Raw genomic sequence first — 21,968 nt, 5'->3', positions numbered from 1 at the left:
CCTTACTTGTGGGATATTCTCATTCCCTACAGGAAGTGGCAAAGAGAGCACACAGCAGAGCTGTCCATATAGCTCCCCCTCTGGCTCCGCCCCCAGTCATTCTCTTTGCCGCTCTAAACAAGTAGCATCTCCACGGGGGTGGTAAAGAGTATGTGGTGTTAGTTGTAGATTTTTATTTCTTCTATCAAGAGTTTGTTATTTTAAAATAGTGCCGGTTTGTACTATTTACTCTACAACAGAAAGTGATGAAGATTTCTGTTGAGAGGAGTATGATTTTAGCACCAGTAACTAAAATCCATTGCTGTTCCCACGCAGGACTGTTGAAACCAGAGAACATCAGTTGGGGGGAACAGTTTGCAGGCTTAACTGCATCAGGTATGATCAGTCATATTTCTAACAAGACCATGTAATGCTAGAAGACTGTCAGAAATTCCCTCTGGGATAGGTAAGCCATTTTTTCTTAGACTCTGTATAAAATGATGGCTTATATTTAGGGCTCTATGCTGGTTGACACTATTGTGGGCTTTAAAATCGATTGCTTTTAAGCATGTTTTTCTCTATAAATAAGGTGTTTTTTCAGATTTAAAACACTTTTGGGGTTTAATTTCGGCCTGGCACTTATTTGGACACCTAAATTTAGTCAGAAAGGCCCCTCCACTCTGGAATGAAGAGGGAGGAGGCCTCTTTTTCAGGCCTAAATTGTGCAGTTGTTTTTGCCTAGGCAATCCATGCAGCTTCATGTGGGGCATCACAAAAGACTCCAGAGAGGCTTATTTCCTACTAAAATAATCCCTAAGGAAGGTAAATGGCTACAGGAGAAGCTGTGGCTAGTACTGTAGTGTGTTAACTGGTTAATAACCGTTATTAGCTCCGGTTTGGGCATTAAGGGGTTAATTGGTCTGAAAATTTGTGTGCAATCTTTTCAAAGCATTAAGGCTCTGTGGTGAAAATTTCATTAAAATCTGAAGTTTCTTTCATGGTTTTTTTGTTTCAATAATAATGTGTGCACTTTTATTATTTAAAGAGACAGTAACGTTTTTGTCAAATAATTTTTATTGCATTGTAGTTCTGTTTAAGTCTGTCAAACATGTCTGAATCTTCAGATAGCCTATGTTCTGTATGTCCAAAGGCCAAGGTGGTAACCCCATTAAATTTGTGTGAAGTGTGCCATAGCGTCCAAACAGCTTAAGGACAGTACAATCACACTTAAAAATATAGCCCAAGATGATTCTTTAGCTGAAGGTAGTGAAGATATCTTGCTTTCGTCTCCTTCTGTGTCAACACCAGCTATGCCTGCGCAGGCGATGCCCAGTATATCTAGCGTACCAATTGCGATTACTATGCAACAATTAGCATTTTTTTATCCAAACTGCCAGCTTTTCCTAGGAAGCGTGATTGCTCAGTTTTAAACACAGACAATGAGCAAGCAGACGCAGAGGATAATTTATCTGTAGTGCCCTCACATCAATCTGACTTGGCGGTGAGGGAGGGCCTGTCTGAGGGAAAAATTTCTGACAGGAAAAGTTTCACAGCAGGTAGAGCCTGATACTATAACATTTAAATTTAAGCTAGAACACCTCCGCGCCCTACTTAAGGAGGTTCTAGCTGCACTTGATGATTGTGATCCTTTGGGGATCCGAGAAAAATTGTGTAAAATGGACAAGTTCCTAGAGGTCCCAGTACACACTGATGCGTTTCAGATACCTAAGATGGCGGATATCGTGTCTAAGGAGTGGGAGAAGCCAGGTGTACCTTTTGTTCCCCCTCCTATATTTTAGAAAATGTTCCCAATTGTTGACCCTAGAAGGGACGCGTGGCAGACGGTCCCCAAGGTAGAGGGGGCAGTTTCAACGCTAACTAAGCGCACGACTATACCATTAGAAGATAGTTGCGCTTTCAAAAAATTAGAAGGTTTACTTAAAGGAATATTTGTTCTACAAGGTTTCCTTCGACCAATTTCCTGCATTATTGCTGTAACTACTGCAGCGGCTTTTAGTTTGAGGAACTGGAAGACTCGCTCCAGAAGGAGACTGCTTATGTCGAAGTCATGGATAGAATTGACGCCCTAAAGCTGGCTAATTCTTTCATCACAGATACCGCTTTGCAAGTAGCTAAACTAGCGGCGAAAAATTCTGGTTTTGCCACCGTGGCGCGCAGAGCGCTTTGGCTAAAATAATGGTCGGCTTATGTATCGTCCAAAACAAAATTGCTTAATATTCCTTTCAAGGGTAAGACCCTATTCGGGCCAGAGTTGAAAGAGATTATTTCAGATATCACTGGGAAAGGGCCATGCCCTTTCACGAGGTAGAGCCTTCAAGGCTAAACAAGGCCAATTTTCGTTCCTTTCGCAACTTCAGGAACGGACCTGCTTCAACCTCTACAGCTACTAAGCAAGAGGGTAAAGCTTACCAGCCCAAGCCAACATGGAAACCTTTGCAGGGCTGGAACAAGGGTAAACAGGCCAAGAAGCCTGCTGCTGCTGCCAAGACAGCATGAAAGGGTAGCCCCCGATCCGGGACCGGATCTAGTAGGGGGCAGACTTTCTCTCTTTGCTCAGGCTTGGGCAAGAGATGTTCCGGACCCCTTGGCACTAGAAATTGTCTCTCAGGGGTACCTTCTAGAGTTCAAAGACCTTTCCCCAAGGGGAAGGTTCCACATGGCTCACTTATCTTTAGACAGATAAGGAGACAGGCATTCTTACTTTGCGTACAGGACCTTTTAAAATTGGGAGTGATACACCCAGTTCCGACAGCAGAGCGAGGACTGGGTTTTTACTCAAACCTGTTTGTAGTTCCCAAAAATAAAGGAACTTTCAGGCCAATTCTGGAATTTAAAGATTTTTTAGAAAAAATTCAAAATGGAACCATTTGGACAATTTTAAGAATGTTCCAGGAGGGTCAATATAGGACTACCGTGGACTTAAAAGGATGCGTATCTGCATGTTCCGATCCACAAAGATCACCTTCAGTTCCTGAGGTTCGCCTCTCTGGACAAGCATTATCAGTTTGTGGCTCTTCCTTTCGGATTGGCCACTGCTCCCAGAATTTTCACAAGGGTGCTAGGGTCCCTTCTAGCGTTGCTAAGGCCAAGGGCATTGCAGTAGCACCTTACCTAGACAACATGTTAATACAAGCGTCGTCCTTTTCGACATTGTCCTAGCCTTTCTAAGGTCTCACGGGTGGAAGGTTAACATAGAAAAAAGTTCTCTGTCCCCGTTCACAAGGGTTCCCTTCCTGGGAACAATAATAGACTCAATAGAAATGAAGATCTTTCTGACAGAGGTCAGGAAGTTAAAACTTCTGAACACTTGTCGAGTTCTTCAATCCATTCCTCAACCCTCCATAGCTCAATGCATGGAGGTAATAGGACTCATGGTCGCATCAATGGACGTGGTTCCATTTGCTCAATCATTTAAGACCATTGCAACTGTGCATGCTCAAACAGTGGAATGGGGATTATGCAGATTTGTCTCCCCAGATTCACATGGACCAGAAAACCAGAGACTCACTCCTCTGGTGGTTGTCTCTGGATCACCTGTCTCAGGGAATGAGTTTCCGCAGACCGGAGTGGATCATTGTCACGACCGACGCCAGCCTCCTCTATCTATACAGTCATGAAATCAAACCAAAATAAGTAGAAGTGGGCATATGAGTATATGCAGATATCACAGAAAGTCCACAACAGTAAACTTGAAGAAAAAAAGGCAGCTCTCTGTCATAGGACGGTCATCCTGATATTTCGTGGTCTGAAAAGAGAAGAGGAACAGAGGCGCCAAACATGGCCTAGTAACGTCAGGGCACCAACACACAGGACCAACAGGATAGAATATACTAACAAGTGAGGCGCACCCATATGGTGCTATTGTAGCAGACTGGAACTAAATACGTGGTCCAGCTCACGTCACCACCCGCTAGAGGTCCAAATCCAGATAATCCTTAAAATGGCCTATTGGTTAAGTCCTGGAAGGAAAAAAGGCACAAAAACATAGCCCAGTAACGTTTAGGCCAGGAAGATAGAATATTTAAAGGTTGCACTTACAAGAGGCAAAGCACCACCAGGTGCAATATCAGCATTACTGGGACCTCTCAGCCGCCCAGTGGACTGTGGATTCCAGCCAACAGGAAGGTAATGGGATTCACACTAACGCAGAGAGTTCTGAGATTCTACGTGCAGAAGAGATTGCAACAAGAATCAAATTTTTCCAAGATATCTTCATATCTAAGGAAAGCATAAGCTCAAACAGAGCCTGCTGAAGAACTTTAAGGACAAGGTTTAGACTCCAAGGCGGAGTAACAGGTTTGAACACAGGCCTGATTCTAACCAAGGCCTGACAGAGTGCACGTCTGGTACATCCGCCAGACGTTTATGCAACAAAATAGACTAGGCGGATATTTTACCCTTCAAGGTACCAGCAGCTAACCCCTTCTCCAGACCCTCCTGGAGAAAAGACAATCCTAGGAATCCTAACTCTACTCCAAGAGAAACATCTGGATTCACACCAATACAGATATCTACCCCATATCTTATAGTAAATATTTCTGGTAACAGGTTTGCAAGCCTGACTTATGGTCTCAATGACCGACTCAAAAAAAACGCGCTTAGATAAAATTAAGCGTTCTGTCTCCAAGCAGTCAGCTTCAGAGAAATGAGATTTGGCTGAAGGAAGGGCCCTTGAAGTAGAAGGTCCTTCCTCAATGGAAGTCTCCAAGGTTGAAGAGATGACATCTTCACTAGGTCTGCATACCAGATCCTGCGAGGCCACGCCGGTGCAATGAGGATCACAGACACCCTCTCCTGTTTGATTTGAGCAATGACTTGAGGAAAGAGAGCGAACGGATGAAATAGGTTTGCTAGACTGAAATTCCGAGGGACCGCCAAAGCATCTATCAGTACAGCCTAAGGATCCCTTGACCCGTACCTCGGGAGCTTGGCATTCTGTCGATGCCATGAGATCCAGCTCCGGCTGTCCCCATTTGAGAATCAAGTTGGAAAACACCTCTGGATGGAGTTCCCACTCCCCCCGCGTGAAAGGTCTGTCTGCTCAGAAAATCCGCTTCCCAATTGTCCACTCCTGGAATGTAGATCGCAGATAGACAGCAGTTGTGGGTCTCCGCCCACTGGATAATCTTGGCTACCTCTGTCATAGCCAAGGAACTCAGAGTTCCCCCCTAATGTTTGATGTAAGCCACTGAAGTTATGTTGTCCGACTGGATCCTGATAAACTGGGCTGAAGCTAACTGAGGCCAGGCCAGAAGAGCATTGAAGATTGCCTTCAGCTCTAGAATGTATATGGGGAGAACAGACTCCTCCCGAGCCTTTAGTGAGCCCCAGACTGCTCCCCATCCCAGCAGGCTGGCGTCAGTTGTCACAATCACCCAGGTTGGTCTGCAAAAGCAGGTTACCTGGGAGAGATGATCCTGAGACAAACATCAAAGAAGAGTCTCTTGTCGCCTCATCCAAAAGAATTCGCGGAGACGGGTCCGCATAATCCCCGTTCCATTGTCTGAGCATTCTTAACTTCAGAGGTCTGAGATGGAACCAGGCAAATGGAATGATGTCCATGGCAGCTACCATCAGACTGATCACCTCCATACATTGAGCCACAGACGGCCGAGGAGAAGACTCTGCAGGGCCAGACAAGAGTCGAGGACCTTTTTGTTTCTCTTGTTAAGTGTATCCAGTCCACGGATCATCCATTACTTGTGGGATATTCTCCTTCCCAACAGGAAGTTGCAAGAGGATCACCCACAGCAGAGCTGCTATATAGCTCCTCCCCTCACTGCCATATCCAGTCATTCTCTTGCAACTCTCAACAAAGATAGACGTAGTAAGAGGAGAGTGGTGTATTATAGTTGGTTTTTTAACTTCAATCAAAAGTTTGTTATATTTTTAAATGGTATCGGAGTGTACTGTTTCTTCTCAGGCAGCATTAGAAGAAGAATCTGCCTGTGATTTCTATGATCTTAGCAGAAGTAACTAAGATCCATTGCTGTTCTCACATTCTGAGGAGTGAAGTAACTTCGGAGAGGGAATGGCGTGCAGGTTTTCCTGCAATAAGGTATGTGTAGTTAATATTTTTCTAGGGATGGAATTTGCTAGAAAATGCTGCTGATACCGGATTAATGTAAGTAAAGCCTTAAATGCAGTGATAGCGACTGGTATCAGGCTTATTAATAGAGATACATACTCTTATAAAAGTGTAATATAAAACGTTTGCTGGCATGTTTAATCGTTTTTATATATGTTTGGTGACAAAACTTATTGGGGCCTAGTTTTTTTTTCCAAATGGCTGGTTTTAATTTTGCCTAGAAACAGCTCCTGAGGCTTTCCACTGTTGCAAAATGAGTGGGAAGGGCCTATTTCTTCTGTTATGTGTGATCAGTCCACGGGTCATCATTACTTCTGGGATATAACTCCTCCCCAACAGGAAATGCAAGAGGATTCACCCAGCAGAGCTGCATATAGCTCCTCCCCTCTACGTCAGTCCCAGTCATTCTCTTGCACCCAACGACTAGATAGGATGTGTGAGAGGACTATGGTGATTATACTTAGTTTTTATGACTTCAATCAAAAGTTTGTTATTTTAAAATAGCACCGGAGCGTGTTATTACTTCTCTGGCAGAGTTTGAGGAAGAATCTGACAGAGATTTTTTACTATGATTTTAACCGGAGTCGTTAAGATCATATTGCTGTTCTCGACCATCTGAGGGAGGTAAAGGCTTCAGATCAGGGGACAGCGGGCAGATGAATCTGCATTGAGGTATGTGGCAGTTTTTATTTTCTGAATGGAATTGATGAGAAAAGCCTGCCATACCGTTAAAATGACATGTATGTATACACTTCAGTATTCTGGGGATGGTATTTCACCGGAACTACTGTGTTAAAGGTCACTAATCCTTTTAATAACTATTCATCATGTTAAACGTTTTTGCTGGAATGTAGAATCGTTTACATTGCTGAGGTACTGTGTGAATAAATATTTGGGCATTATTTTCCACTTGGCAGTTTTTTGCTTTAATTGTGACAGTTTCGTTTCTCTTCACTGCTGTGTGGGAGAGGGAGGGGCCGTTTTTGGCGCTCTTTGCTACGCATCAAAAAATTCCAGTCAGCTACTTTTATATTTCCTGCATGATCCGGTTCATCTCTGACAGATCTCAGGGGTCTTCAAACTTCTTTAAAGGGAGGTAAATTCTCTCAGCAGAGCTGTGAGAATTCTTATAGTGACTGTGAATAAAAAACGTTGTTTTGTTTTCTTATGTACAAATTTAATTAGTGTTGTTTTTTACTAATGGGAACAAACCTTTGCTAAAAGTTGTGTTGTTTTAAAGTTTGATGCTATAACTGTTTTTCAGTTCATTATTTCAACTGTCATTTAATCGTTAGTACCTCTTTGAGGCACAGTGCGTTTTTTTGCTAAAAAAGATTATAACCAAGTTGTAAGTTTTTTTTTGCTAGTGTGTTAAACATGTCTGACTCAGAGGAAGATATCTGTGTCATTTGTTCCAATGCCAAGGTGGAGCCCAATAGAAATTTATGTACTAACTGTATTGATGCTACTTTAAATAAAAGTCAATCTGTACAATGTGAACAAATTTCACCAAACAGCGAGGGGAGAGTTATGCCGACTAACTCGCCTCACGCGACAGTACCTGCATCTCCCGCCCGGGAGGTGCGTGATATTTTGGCGCCTAGTACATCTGGGCGGCCATTACAGATAACATTACAAGATATGGCTACTGTTATGACTGAAGTTTTGTCTAAATTACCAGAACTAAGAGGCAAGCGTGATCACTCTGGGGTGAGAACAGAGTGCGCTGACAATGCTAGGGCCATGTCTGATACTGCGTCACAGCTCGCAGAGCATGAGGACGGAGAGCTTCATTCTGTGGGTGACGGTTCTGATCCAAACAGATTGGACTCAGATATTTCAAATTTTAAATTTAAATTGGAGAACCTCCGTGTACTACTAGGGGAGGTCTTAGCAGCTCTCAACGATTGTAACACCGTTGCAATACCAGAGAAACTGTGTAGGTTGGATAAATACTTTGCGGTACCGGCGAGTACTGACGTTTTTCCTATACCTAAGAGACTAACTGAAATTGTTACTAAGGAGTGGGATAGACCCGGTGTGCCGTTCTCACCCCCTCCAATATTTAGAAAGATGTTTCCAATAGACGCCACCACTCGGGACTTATGGCAAACGGTTCCCAAGGTGGAGGGAGCAGTTTCTACTTTAGCTAAGCGTACCACTATCCCGGTGGAGGATAGCTGTGCTTTCTCAGATCCAATGGATAAAAAATTAGAGGGTTACCTTAAGAAAATGTTTGTTCAACAAGGTTTTATATTACAACCCCTTGCATGTATCGCGCCGATTACGGCTGCGGCAGCATTTTGGATTGAGTCGCTTGAAGAGAACCTTAGTTCCTCTACGCTAGACGACATTACGGACAGGCTTAGAGTCCTTAAACTAGCTAATTCTTTCATTTCGGAGGCCGTAGTACATTTAACCAAACTTACGGCTAAGAACTCAGGATTCGCCATACAGGCACGCAGGGCACTGTGGCTAAAATCCTGGTCAGCTGATGTTACTTCTAAGTCCAAATTACTTAATATACCTTTCAAGGGGCAGTCCTTATTCGGGCCCGGTTTGAAAGAAATTATCGCTGACATTACGGGAGGTAAGGGCCACGCCCTACCTCAAGACAAGGCCAAAGCTAAGGCTAGACAGTCTAATTTTCGTCCCTTTCGGAATTTCAAGACAGGAGCAGCATCAACCTCCACTGCACCAAAACAGGAAGGAGCTGTTGCTCGTTACAGGCAAGGCTGGAAGCCTAACCAGTCCTGGAACAAAAGCAAGCAGGCCAGGAAACCTGCTGCTGCCCCAAAGACAGCATGAACCGAGAGCCCCCGATCCGGGACCGGATCTAGTAGGGGGCAGACTCTCTCTCTTCGCCCAGGCCTGGGCAAGAGATGTTCAGGATCCCTGGGCACTAGAGATCATATCTCAGGGATACCTTCTAGACTTCAAATTATCTCCCCCAAGAGGGAGATTTCATCTGTCAAGGTTGTCAACAAACCAGATAAAGAAAGAAGCGTTTCTACGCTGCGTACAAGATCTGTTATTAATGGGAGTGATCCATCCGGTTCCGTGGTCGGAACAAGGACAAGGGTTCTACTCAAACCTGTTTGTGGTTCCCAAAAAAGAGGGAACTTTCAGGCCAATCTTAGATTTAAAGACTCTAAACAAATTCCTAAGAGTTCCATCGTTCAAAATGGAAACTATTCGGACAATCTTACCCATGATCCAAGAGGGTCAGTACATGACCACAGTGGATTTAAAGGATGCTTACCTTCACATACCGATCCACAAAGATCATCACCGGTATCTAAGGTTTGCCTTCTTAGACAGGCACTACCAGTTTGTAGCTCTTCCATTCGGATTGGCTACGGCTCCAAGAATCTTCACAAAGGTTCTGGGTGCCCTTCTAGCGGTACTAAGACCGCGAGGGATTTCGGTAGCTCCGTACCTAGACGACATTCTAATACAAGCTTCAAGCTTTCAAACTGCCAAGTCTCATACAGAGTTAGTTCTGGCATTTCTAAGGTCGCATGGATGGAAAGTGAACGAAAAAAAGAGTTCTCTCTTTCCTCTCACAAGAGTTCCATTCTTGGGGACTCTTATAGATTCTGTAGAAATGAAGATTTACCTGACAGAAGACAGGTTAACAAAACTTCAAAATGCATGCCGCGTCCTTCATTCCATTCAACACCCGTCAGTAGCTCAATGCATGGAGGTGATCGGCTTAATGGTAGCGGCAATGGACATAGTACCTTTTGCACGCCTACACCTCAGACCGCTGCAATTATGCATGCTAAGTCAGTGGAATGGGGATTACTCAGATTTGTCCCCTACTCTGAATCTGAATCAAGAGACCAGAAATTCTCTTCTATGGTGGCTTTATCGGCCACACCTGTCCAGGGGGATGCCATTCAGCAGGCCAGACTGGACAATTGTAACAACAGACGCCAGCCTACTAGGTTGGGGCGCTGTCTGGAATTCTCTGAAGGCTCAGGGACTATGGAATCAGGAGGAGAGTCTCCTACCAATAAACATTCTGGAATTGAGAGCAGTTCTCAATGCCCTTCTGGCTTGGCCCCAGTTAACAACTCGGGGGTTCATCAGGTTTCAGTCGGACAACATCACGACTGTAGCTTACATCAACCATCAGGGAGGGACAAGAAGCTCCCTAGCAATGATGGAAGTATCAAAGATAATTCGCTGGGCAGAGTCTCACTCTTGCCACCTGTCAGCAATCCACATCCCGGGAGTGGAGAACTGGGAGGCGGATTTCTTGAGTCGCCAGACTTTTCATCCGGGGGAGTGGGAACTTCATCCGGAGGTCTTTGCCCAAATACTTCGACGTTGGGGCAAACCAGAGATAGATCTCATGGCGTCTCGCCAGAACGCCAAACTTCCTCGCTACGGGTCCAGATCCAGGGATCCGGGAGCAGTTCTGATAGATGCTTTGACAGCACCTTGGAACTTCAGGATGGCTTATGTGTTTCCACCCTTCCCGCTGCTTCCTCGATTGATTGCCAAAATCAAACAGGAGAGAGCATCAGTAATTCTAATAGCACCTGCTTGGCCACGCAGGACTTGGTATGCAGATCTAGTGGACATGTCATCCTGTCCGCCTTGGTCTCTACCTCTAAGACAGGACCTTCTGATACAGGGTCCATTCAAACATCAAAATCTAACTTCTCTGAAGCTGACTGCTTGGAAATTGAACGCTTGATTTTATCAAAACGTGGTTTTTCTGAGTCGGTTATTGATACCCTGATTCAGGCTAGGAAGCCTGTTACCAGAAGGATTTACCATAAAATATGGCGGAAATACCTATACTGGTGCGAATCCAAAGGTTACTCCTGGAGTAAGGTTAGGATCGCTAGGATATTGTCTTTTCTACAAGAAGGTTTAGAAAAGGGTTTATCAGCTAGTTCATTAAAGGGACAGATTTCAGCTCTGTCCATCTTGTTACACAGACGTCTGTCAGAAAATCCAGACGTCCAGTCCTTTTGTCAGGCTTTAGCTAGGATCAAGCCTGTGTTTAAAGCTGTTGCTCCACCATGGAGTTTAAACTTAGTTCTTAACGTTTTACAGGGTGTTCCGTTTGAACCCCTTCATTCCATTGATATAAAATTGTTATCTTGGAAAGTTCTGTTTTTAATGGCTATTTCCTCGGCTCGAAGAGTCTCTGAGTTATCAGCCTTACATTGTGATTCCCCTTATCTGATTTTTCACTCAGACAAGGTAGTTCTGCGTACTAAACCTGGGTTCTTACCTAAGGTAGTCACTAACAGGAACATCAATCAAGAGATTGTTGTCCCATCCTTGTGTCCAAATCCTTCCTCAAAGAAGGAACGTCTTTTACACAATCTGGATGTAGTTCGTGCCCTCAAGTTCTACTTGCAGGCAACTAAAGATTTTCGCCAAACTTCTTCCTTGTTTGTCGTTTACTCTGGACAGAGGAGAGGTCAAAAAGCTTCTGCTACCTCTCTCTCTTTTTGGCTTCGTAGCATAATACGTTTAGCCTATGAGACTGCTGGACAGCAGCCTCCTGAAAGAATTACAGCTCACTCCACTAGAGCTGTGGCTTCCACTTGGGCCTTTAAGAATGAGGCCTCTGTTGAACAGATTTGCAAGGCTGCAACTTGGTCTTCGCTTCATACTTTTTCCAAATTTTACAAATTTGACACTTTTGCTTCTTCGGAGGCTATTTTTGGGAGAAAGGTTCTTCAGGCAGTGGTTCCTTCTGTATAATGAGCCTGCCTATCCCTCCCGTCATCCGTGTACTTTTGCTTTGGTATTGGTATCCCAGAAGTAATGATGACCCGTGGACTGATCACACATAACAGAAGAAAACATAATTTATGCTTACCTGATAAATTCCTTTCTTCTGTTGTGTGATCAGTCCACGGCCCGCCCTGTTTTAAGGCAGGTAAATATCTTTTAAATTATACTCCAGTCACCACTTCACCCTTGGTTACTCCTTTCTCGTTGATTCTTGGTCGAATGACTGGGACTGACGTAGAGGGGAGGAGCTATATGCAGCTCTGCTGGGTGAATCCTCTTGCATTTCCTGTTGGGGAGGAGTTATATCCCAGAAGTAATGATGACCCGTGGACTGATCACACAACAGAAGAAAGGAATTTATCAGGTAAGCATAAATTATGTTTTTAGTGCAGCTAAAAATACTGACAGACATTCAGCTTCTTCCTGCATGATCTAGGACATCTCTGAAGGGCTCAAAAGGCTTCAAAGTCGTGTTTGAGGAGGGTAACAATTACAGTAGACTGTGGCAGTTGTTGTGACTGTGTTTAAAAAACGTTTTTGTCATTTATTATTCTGTTTTTATTAAGGGGTTAATCATCCATTTGCAAGTGGGTGCAATGCTCTGCTGACTTGTTACATACACTGTAAAAATTTTGTTAGTGTAACTGCCTTTTTTCACTGTTCAAATTTTGTCAAAATTTGTTTCTCTTAACGGCACAGGAACGTTTTTTATATTGCTTGTTAACTTGCTTTAAAGTGTTTTCCAAGCTTGCTAGTCTCATTGCTAGTCTGTACAAACATGTCTGAAACAGAGGATACTTGTTCATTATGTTTAAAAGCCATGGTGGAGCCCCATAGGAGAATGTGTACTAAATGTATTGATTTCACCTTAAACAGTAAAGATCAGTCTTTATCTATAAAAGTATTGTCACCAGAGGGGTCTGTCGAGGGGGAAGTTATGCCGACTAACTCTCCCCACGTGTCGGACCCTTCGTCTCCCGCTCAAGGGACGCACGATAATATGGCGCCAAGTACATCAGGGACACCCATAGCGATTACTTTGCAGGACATGGCTGCATTCATGAATAATACCCTGTCAGAGGTATTATCCAGATTGCCTGAATTGAGAGGCAAGCGCGATAGCTCTGGGGTTAGACGAGATACAGAGCGCGTAGATGCTGTAACCTGAGGACGGAGAGCTTCAGTCTGTGGGTGACGTCTCTGATTCGGGGAGACCTGATTCAGAGATTTCTAATTTTAAATTTAAGCTTGAGAACCTCTGTGTATTGCTTGGGGAGGTATTAGCTGCTCTGAATGACTGACACAATTGCAGTGCCAGAGAAATTGTGTAGGCTGGATAAATACTATGCAGTGCCGGTGAGTACTGATGTTTTTCCAATACCTAAAAGGCTTACAGAAATTATTAGTAAGGAGTGGGATAGGCCCGGTGTGCCCTTTTCCGTACCTCCTATATTTAGAAAAATGTTTCCAATAGATGCCACTACACAGGACTTATGGCAGACTGTCCCTAAGGTGGAGGGAGCAGTTTCTACTTTAGCAAAGCATACCACTATCCCGGTTGAGGACAGTTGTGCTTTTTCAGATCCAATGGATAAAAAATTAGAGGGTTACCTTAAGAAAATGTTTATTCAACAAGGTTTTATTTTACAGCCCCTTGCATGCATTGCGCCTGTCACTGTTGCGGCGGCATTCTGGTTTGAGGCCCTGGAAGAGGCCATCCATACAGCTCCATTGACTGAAATTGTTGACAAGCTTAGAACTCTTAAGCTAGCTAACTCATTTGTTTCTGATGCCATTGTTCATTTGACTAAACTAACGGCTAAGAATTCCAGATTCGCCATCCAGGCGCGTAGGGCGCTATGGCTCAAATCCTGGTCAGCTGATGTGACTTCAAAGTCTAAATTACTCAACATTCCTTTCAAGGGGCAGACCTTATTTGGGCCTGGTTTGAAAGAAATTATTGCTGACATTTCTGGAGGTAAGGGTCATACCCTTCCTCAGGACAGGGCCAAATCAAAGGCCAAACAGTCTCATTTTCGTGCCTTTCGAAATTTCAAGGCAGGTGCAGCATCAACTTCCTCTGCTTCAAAACAAGAGGGAACTTTTGCTCAATCCAAGCAGGCCTGGAAACCTAACCAGTCCTGGAACAAGGGCAAGCAGGCCAGAAAGCCTGCTGCAGCCTCTAAGACAGCATGAAGGAGCGGCCCCCTATCCGACAACGGATCTAGTAGGGGGCAGACTCTCTCTCTTCGCCCAGGCGTGGGCAAGAGATGTTCAGGATCCCTGGGCGTTGGAGATCATGTCTCAGGGATATCTCCTGGACTCCAAAGCTTCTCCTCCACAAGGGAGAATTCACCTTTCAAGATTATCTGCAAACCAGATAAAGAAAGAGGCATTCCTAAGCTGCGTACAAGATCTCCTTGTAATGGGAGTGATCCATCCAGTTCCGCGGACGGAACAAGGACAGGGGTTTTATTCAAATCTGTTTGTGGTTCCCAAAAAAGAGGGAACCTTCAGACCAATTTTGGATTTAAAGATCCTAAACAAATTCCTCAGAGTTCCGTCATTCAAGATGGAAACTATTCGAACCATTTTACCCATGATCCAAGAGGGTCAGTACATGACCACAGTGGACTTAAAGGATGCCTAACTTCACATTCCGATTCACAAGAATCATCATCAGTTCCTGAGGTTTGCCTTTCTAGACAGGCATTACCAATTTGTAGCTCTTCCATTCGGGTTGGCTACAGCCCCAAGAATTTTTACAAAGGTTCTGGGCTCACTTCTGGCGGTCCTAAGACCGCGAGGCATAGCGGTGGCTCCTTACCTGGATGACATCCTGATACATGCGTCAAGCTTTCAAATTGCCAAATCTCATACAGAGATAGTTCTGGCATTCCTGAGGTCGCATGGGTGGAAAGTGAACGAAGAAAAGAGTTCTCTATCTCCTCTCACGAGGGTTTCCTTCCTAGGGACTCTAATAGATTCTGTAGAAATGAAAATTTACCTGACTGAGTCCAGGTTATCAAAACTTCTAAATGCTTGCCGTGTTCTTCACTCCATTCCGCGCCCCACGGTGGCTCAGTGCATGGAAGTAATCGGCTTAATGGTAGCGGCGATGGACATAGTGCCATTTGCGCGCCTGCATCTCAGACCGCTGCAATTATGCATGCTCAGTCAGTGGAATGGGGATTACACAGATTTGTCCCCTCTACTAAATCTGGATCAGGAAACCAGAGATTCTCTTCTCTGGTGGTTATCTCGGGCCCATCTGTCCAAGGGTATGACCTTTCGCAGACCAGATTGGACAATTGTAACAACAGATGCCAGCCTTCTAGGTTGGGGTGCAGTCTGGAACTCCCTGAAGGCTCAGGGTTCATGGACTCGGGAGGAGAAACTCCTCCCAATAAATATTCTGGAGTTAAGAGCAATATTCAATGCTCTTCTGGCTTGGCCTCAGCTAGCAACACTGAGGTTCATCAGATTTCAGTCGGACAACATCACGACTGTGGCTTGCATCAACCATCAAGGGGGAACCAGGAGTTCCCTAGCGATGTCAGAAGTCTCCAAAATAATTCGCTGGGCAGAGACTCACTCTTGCCACCTGTCAGCGATCCATATCCCAGGTGTAGAGAACTGGGAGGCGGATTTTCTAAGTCGTCAGACTTTTCATCCGGGGGAATGGGAACTCCATCCGGAGGTGTTTGCTCAATTGGTTCTCCGTTGGGGCAAACCAGAATTGGATCTCATGGCGTCTCGCCAGAACGCCAAGCTTCCTTGTTACGGATCCAGGTCCAGGGACCCAGAAGCGGCACTGATAGATGCTCTAGCAGCGCCTTGGTTCTTCAACCTGGCTTATGTGTTTCCACCGTTTCCTCTGCTCCCTCGTCTGATTGCCAAAATCAAACAGGAAAGAGCATCGGTGATATTGATAGCGCCTGCGTGGCCACGCAGGACCTGGTATGCAGACCTAGTGGACATGTCATCCTTTCCACCATGGACTCTGCCTCTGAGACAAGACCTAATACAAGGTCCTTTCAATCATCCGAATCTACTTTCTCTGAGACTGACTGCATGGAGATTGAACGCTTGATCCTATCAAAGCGTGGCTTCTCCGAGTCAGTAATTGATACCTTAATACAGGCACGAAAGCCTGTCACCAGGAAAATTTACCACAAGATATGGCGTAAATATCTTCATTGGTGTGAATCCAAGAATTACTCATGGAGTAGGGTTAGGATTCCTAGGATATTGTCCTTCCTCCAAGAGGGTTTGGACAAAGGATTATCAGCTAGTTCTTTAAAGGGACAGATTTCTGCTCTGTCTATTCTTTTACACAAGCGTCTGGCAGAAGTTCCAGACGTTCAGGCATTTTGTCAGGCTTTAGTTAGAATTAAGCCTGTGTTTAAACCTGTTGCTCCTCCATGGAGCTTAAACTTGGTTCTTAAAGTTCTTCAAGGGGTTCTGTTTGAACCCCTTCATTCTATTGATATCAAACTTCTTTCATGGAAAGTTCTTTTTCTGATGGCTATTTCCTCGGCTCGAAGAGTCTCGGAGTTATCTGCCTTACATTGTGATTCTCCTTATCTGATCTTTCATTCAGATATAGTTGTTCTGCGTACAAAACCTGGGTTTTTACCTAAGGTGGTTTCTAACAAGAATATCAATCAAGAGATTGTTGTTCCATCATTATGTCCTAATCCTTCTTCAAAGAAGGAACGTCTTTTGCATAATCTAGACGTAGTCCGTGCCTTGAAGTTTTACTTACAGGCTACTAAAGATTTTCGCCAAACATCTAACCTGTTTGTTGTTTACTCTGGACAGAGGAGAGGTCAGAAGGCCTCGGCAACCTCTTTCTTTTTGGCTTCGGAGTATAATCCGTTTAGCCTATGAGACTGCTGGACAGCAGCCTCCTGAAAGGATTACAGCTCATTCTACTAGAGCTGTGGCTTCCCTTCATACTTTTTCCAAATTTTACAAATTTGATACTTTTGCTTCTTCGGAGGCTGTTTTTGGGAGACAGGTTCTACAGGCAGTGGTTCCTTCCGTTTAAGTTCCTGCCTTGTCCCTCCCATCATCCGTGTACTTTAGCTTTGGTATTGGTATCCCACAAGTAATGGATGATCCGTGGACTGGATACACTTAACAAGAGAAAACATAATTTATGCTTACCTGATAAATTTATTTCTCTTGTAGTGTATCCTGTCCACGGCCCGCCCTGTCCTTTTCAGGCAGGTCTAAATTTTAATTAAACTACAGTCACCACTGCACCCTATGGTTTCTCCTTTCTCGGCTTGTTTCGGTCGAATGACTGGATATGGCAGTGAGGGGAGGAGCTATATAGCAGCTCTGCTGTGGGTGATCCTCTTGCAACTTCCTGTTGGGAAGGAGAATATCCCACAAGTAATGGATGATCCGTGGACTGGATACACTACAAGAGAAATAAATTTATCAGGTAAGCATAAATTATGTTTTTTCTGACCTCTGTCAGAAATATTCCTATTGATAAGGAATCTATTATGGTTCCCAGGAACACTACCCTTGTAGCTGGAATAAAGGAACTTTTTCCCATATTCACCTTCTAATCGTGAGAACGCAGAAAAGATAACATCCCTGTGTGGGAGTTTGCTTGTTGAGAGGAAGATGCCTGGACCAGAATCTCGTCCAGATAAGGCGACACAGCAATGCCCCGCAACCTGAGCACCGCCAACAGGGCTCCCAGAACCTTTGAAATTCTGGGAGCTGTGGCAAGGCCGAATGGAAGAGCCACAAACGAAGTGTTTGCCTAGAAATGCAAACCTCAAACTTTTGATGATCCCTGTGGATGGGAACATAAAGGTACGCATCCTTTAAATCTACCGTTGTCATGAATTGACCCTCTTGAACCAAGGGAAGAATGTAACGAATAGTTTCCATCTTGAAGGACGGTACTCTGAGGAATTAGACTTTTGAGATCTAAACTTAGTCTGAAGATTCCCTCTTTTTTGAGAACCACAGATTGGAGTAGAATCCCTAACCCTGTTCCTGCATTGGAACAGGAACTATTACTCCTAGGTATACAGGTAACCTTGATCAGAAACCTGCCCCTGGGAGGAAAGGTTTTGAACTCTAGTTGGTATCCCTGGGACACGATGTCCACTGTCCATGGATCCGGTACATCCCATACCCAGGCCTGATCGAAGAAAGAAAGCCTGCCTCCCACAAGATCCGGTCCCGGATCTGGGGCAGATCCTTCATGCTGACTGAGTCAATTGCGGGCTTCTTGGATTGCTTCCCCTTGTTCCAAGACTGGTTGGACCTCCAGGAAGGCTTTGACTGTTCCTGCTTGGCAGAGTTTGAGGAAGATTTACCCTTGAAGTTTATCCTGTGGGAGTAAATGTCCCGTTCCTTTCGTAATATCTGAAATAATTTCAGCAAAGCTCGGCCCAAACAAGGGCTTACCCTTGTAGGGAATCGCCAAATGCTTAGACTTAGATGACACATCCGCAGACCAGGGCCTCAACCATAAAGCTCTGCGGCCCAGTACAGCAAAGCCAGAAATCTTTGCTCCCAACTTAATGACTTGTAGGGAAGCATCCTTAATTAAGGAATTGGCCAACTTAAGAGCCTTAATCCTTTCCTGGATCTACTCAAGGGGGAGTATCTGTCTGGATACAATCGGACAACGCATCAAACCAGTATACTGCTGCGCTGGTGACGGTAGCAATACACAACGCAGGTTGCCATTGTAAACCCTGGTGTACATAAATATTTTTAAGTAACCCTTCTAACTTCTTATCCATAGGATCCTTAAAGGAACAGCTATCCTCTATGGCAGCGGTTCCCAACCTTTTTTCTCTCCCGTACCCCTTGATTAGGCTTTTCATTTATGAGTTCCCCCTCTCTTCATTACCACCACCCATCACTCAAAAAAAGTTTTTATTTTTTTTATTTTCTTAGGTTAGCAGCTAAATCAAATGAATCAAATTAACATAATTACATTTAAAGGCTTTTAATTTTGATTTTACATAATGTATTTAAATGTTTTATTATAGCAGCCTAACTTTAGATCAAAACAAATAAAACTTGCATTAAAATATTTTTAACCTTATTAACTTATGATAAAAGAACGTAACAATTATTCTTCTTGATATAAAAGTCTTCCAACATGGCTCTTCATATTTTTAATGTGATCCTTGAGCTTGTTTCATGGAACTAAGTTTTTTAAAATCCGGTTCAAATGAAGATAGATATAACCTCAAATCGGAAGCTGCGTCAAGCTTATTGCGATATTTATTCTTAATATACGCATAAGACGAGAATGCTCTTTCAACAAGCTCTGTGTTTGTGAAAGGTAGTAAATATTTTATAGCTTTATCACTGAGTTCTTGGTACTCTTCTTTCATCGCTGCCCAGAATTCAATGACATCTCTTTTTTGAAATCAGATTGTAAAGAAGAATCAGTTGAAAGTTCAATCAATTTTTCTTTTTCAGAAAATGAAAGTTTTTCAGCTTGTTGAAAAAACAATTCGTTGAATGGATTTAAAATCCAGTTTTCTTCACTATTTCGCTTTGGAAAATACTGTCTGAACGAAATCTTAAATCCTTGTAAGTGGGCTACTATACTACTTTTTACAACTTTTGACAATTTCAGCTCGTTCTCAGATAAGAAACTGTGAAGTGTGTCAAAAACTTCACACTGGTCTTTTTTGATACATGATTCCCAAAAATCCAATTTCTTGATCATAGACTCTATTTTGTCACATCTTAAAGATGTTTATTGAACTGTTCTGTAATCCGCGGTTTAGTTCATTTATTTCTGAAAAAATATCAGATAAGTACGCAAGCTGTTGAAGCCATTCACTTTCATGAAACTTAGAGCTCAACTCAAAAGGATGGTCTTCAAAAAAAAACCTGAACTTCATGTCTCAATTCAAACAATCTTGTGAGTACTTTTCCCTGTGACAGCCACCTCACTTCTGTGTGTAACAATAATGTAGTATGGAGGCTGTCCATCTCTTTACACAAAGATATGAATAGTCTGGAGTTAGTTGAATTAACCTTAATATAATTATGTAATAATAATGTTTTGTTTCTCCTTTTTTCTTTTGTCAAGATGGATAAAATTCTATATACAGTCTTGTGGTTTTTGAGGTTGTTGGAGCTGTGGCTCCTAAAATTATGTATAATATTATTTGCTGACGTATAGAACATTTAGTTTGATGGTGGACAATAATTTTTGCTTAGCTCTTAATAATTTAGACTGTATATTTGTTTACTTTCAAATGTTAACATTTTTATGTCTTATGTTGTTCTAAAATTGAAAAAGTGAGGTTAAGTTTATTTTTTCTTTTGGTGTTTTGTTGGATTATTCTGTGATGAAACAGAAATGATTATGTGTTTAACAATTTGCACAGTGTGTCTTTTTTTCTTTTTCTCAGTGATGTTGCATTGTATTTTTAACCTCAATAAAAAATTATTTAAAAAAAAATTATATAATTAACAACTTTGACAGATTGATTGAGCACTCCCTTCAATGAATCTGGCAGGGGTTTGGACGCTAGGCTTTGTCTGTGAATACAGCAATGACTCCAAGCTACATGGGGAGCAACCTCTTTGATGCGACCGCATAAACCTCTATAACAGCCAGACATAGATTTTCCACCATCCGTGCAAACACCACAGCAATTGGCCCAACCAATTGTTTTTTCACAGAAATAAGACTGAATGGCATTAAATATATCTTCACCTGTACATCTTTCAGTGAGAGGATAGCAAAGTAAAAGATTTTCTTCAAGCACGTTATCATTTAAATATCTTGCAATGACAAGCAAAATCGACAGATTGGAAACATCAGTGCTTTCATCCACCTGTATTGAAAAGAAGGGACTCCTTTTTATTCTTTCAATTACTGTAGATTCAATGTCGTCAGACATGTCCTTAATTCTGCGTGAAACTGTATTGTTTGATAAGGGAATATTGTTAATTTTTTGTTCATGGTCTTCACTGAACATACATTGAACAGCATCTTTGATACAAGGAGATATCAATTTTTCAGCAATTGTATGATTTTTACCGCTTTTAGCAATACGGTAACTTATTCTGTATGATGCTTCAACCGCATTCTCATGGACTTTGTTAGCAGATAATAAATAAGAAGTTAGATTAAGGCCGTTTGATAGTCGCTTGAAAAAACTTACATCTTTTTGTTTATAAATTGGATGTTTTGTCTCTAAATGGCGCATCATTAAAGATGGTTTCATGCTACCGTTAGACAATATCTCTCCACAAACAACGCACAGTGGTTTTGGACAGTCTTCATTTTCCATGAACGAAAATCCATATCTCAAGTATTCAACAGAATATTTTCTCTTTAGTGGAGCACTGATGTTTTTAGTTTTTTTAATAGTGTTAACTTTATCTCTTGCACTTGCAAAAACAGGCCTATCAGTCGCTACACCCTGGTCCCCTTGCACTTCTAAATCATCAGACTGCTTTGAAGTACTTGCAGCTGACGAATCAGCAGGTTGAATTTCACTGCTAACTGCAGCTCTCTTAAGAGTTCCAGTTTTCAACCACTTATCCATTTCGGGGCACAAAGTCACTCAATGATCAATAAATAGCTAAACACTTAAAATTAAGCACTCATAAAAAAGATCAGTCCCAAAGCATGTGTTTTTGTATCTGTAACTGAAGTCTATCTTTCTCTTGTAAGGTGTATCCAGTCCACGGATCATCCATTACTTGTGGGATATTCTCATTCCCAACAGGAAGTTGCAAGAGGACACCCACAGCAGAGCTGTAATATAGCTCCTCGCCTAACTGTCATACCCAGTCATTCTCTTGCAACTCTCAACAAGCAAGGATGTTGTAGGAGAGAGTGGTTAAATATAGCTAGTTTATTTTCTTCAATCAAAAGTTTGTTATTTTTAAATAGTACCGGAGTTGTGCTATTTTATCTCAGGCAGTAAATAGAAGAAGAATCTGCCTGAGGTTTCTATGATCTTAGCAGGTTGTAACTAAGATCCATTGCTATTCTCACATATGTCTGAGGGGATTACACAGATGAGGTAACTTCAGCGAGAGAATGGCGTGCAGTTTATTCTGCTATCAGGTATGTGCAGTTATAATTTTT

At 42.9% G+C, this 21,968-nt stretch overlaps 1 protein-coding gene and 1 pseudogene across 1 annotated transcript in view; one reads left to right on the top strand and one right to left on the bottom strand.

Annotated features, from left to right (window-relative positions):
• The window catches only part of LOC128663661 (bromodomain-containing protein 4B-like), a 777,540-nt gene that overhangs the window by 132,124 nt on the left and 623,448 nt on the right, over positions 1–21,968 (top strand).
• LOC128664609 (zinc finger BED domain-containing protein 5-like) lies at positions 19,594–21,420 on the bottom strand (annotated as a pseudogene).

Source organism: Bombina bombina, chromosome 6, assembly GCF_027579735.1.
Source record: "Bombina bombina isolate aBomBom1 chromosome 6, aBomBom1.pri, whole genome shotgun sequence".
Classification (NCBI taxonomy): Eukaryota; Metazoa; Chordata; class Amphibia; order Anura; family Bombinatoridae; genus Bombina; species Bombina bombina.
The sequence above is the reverse complement of the archived record's forward strand: the minus strand, read 5'-3'. Positions and strand labels throughout refer to the sequence as shown.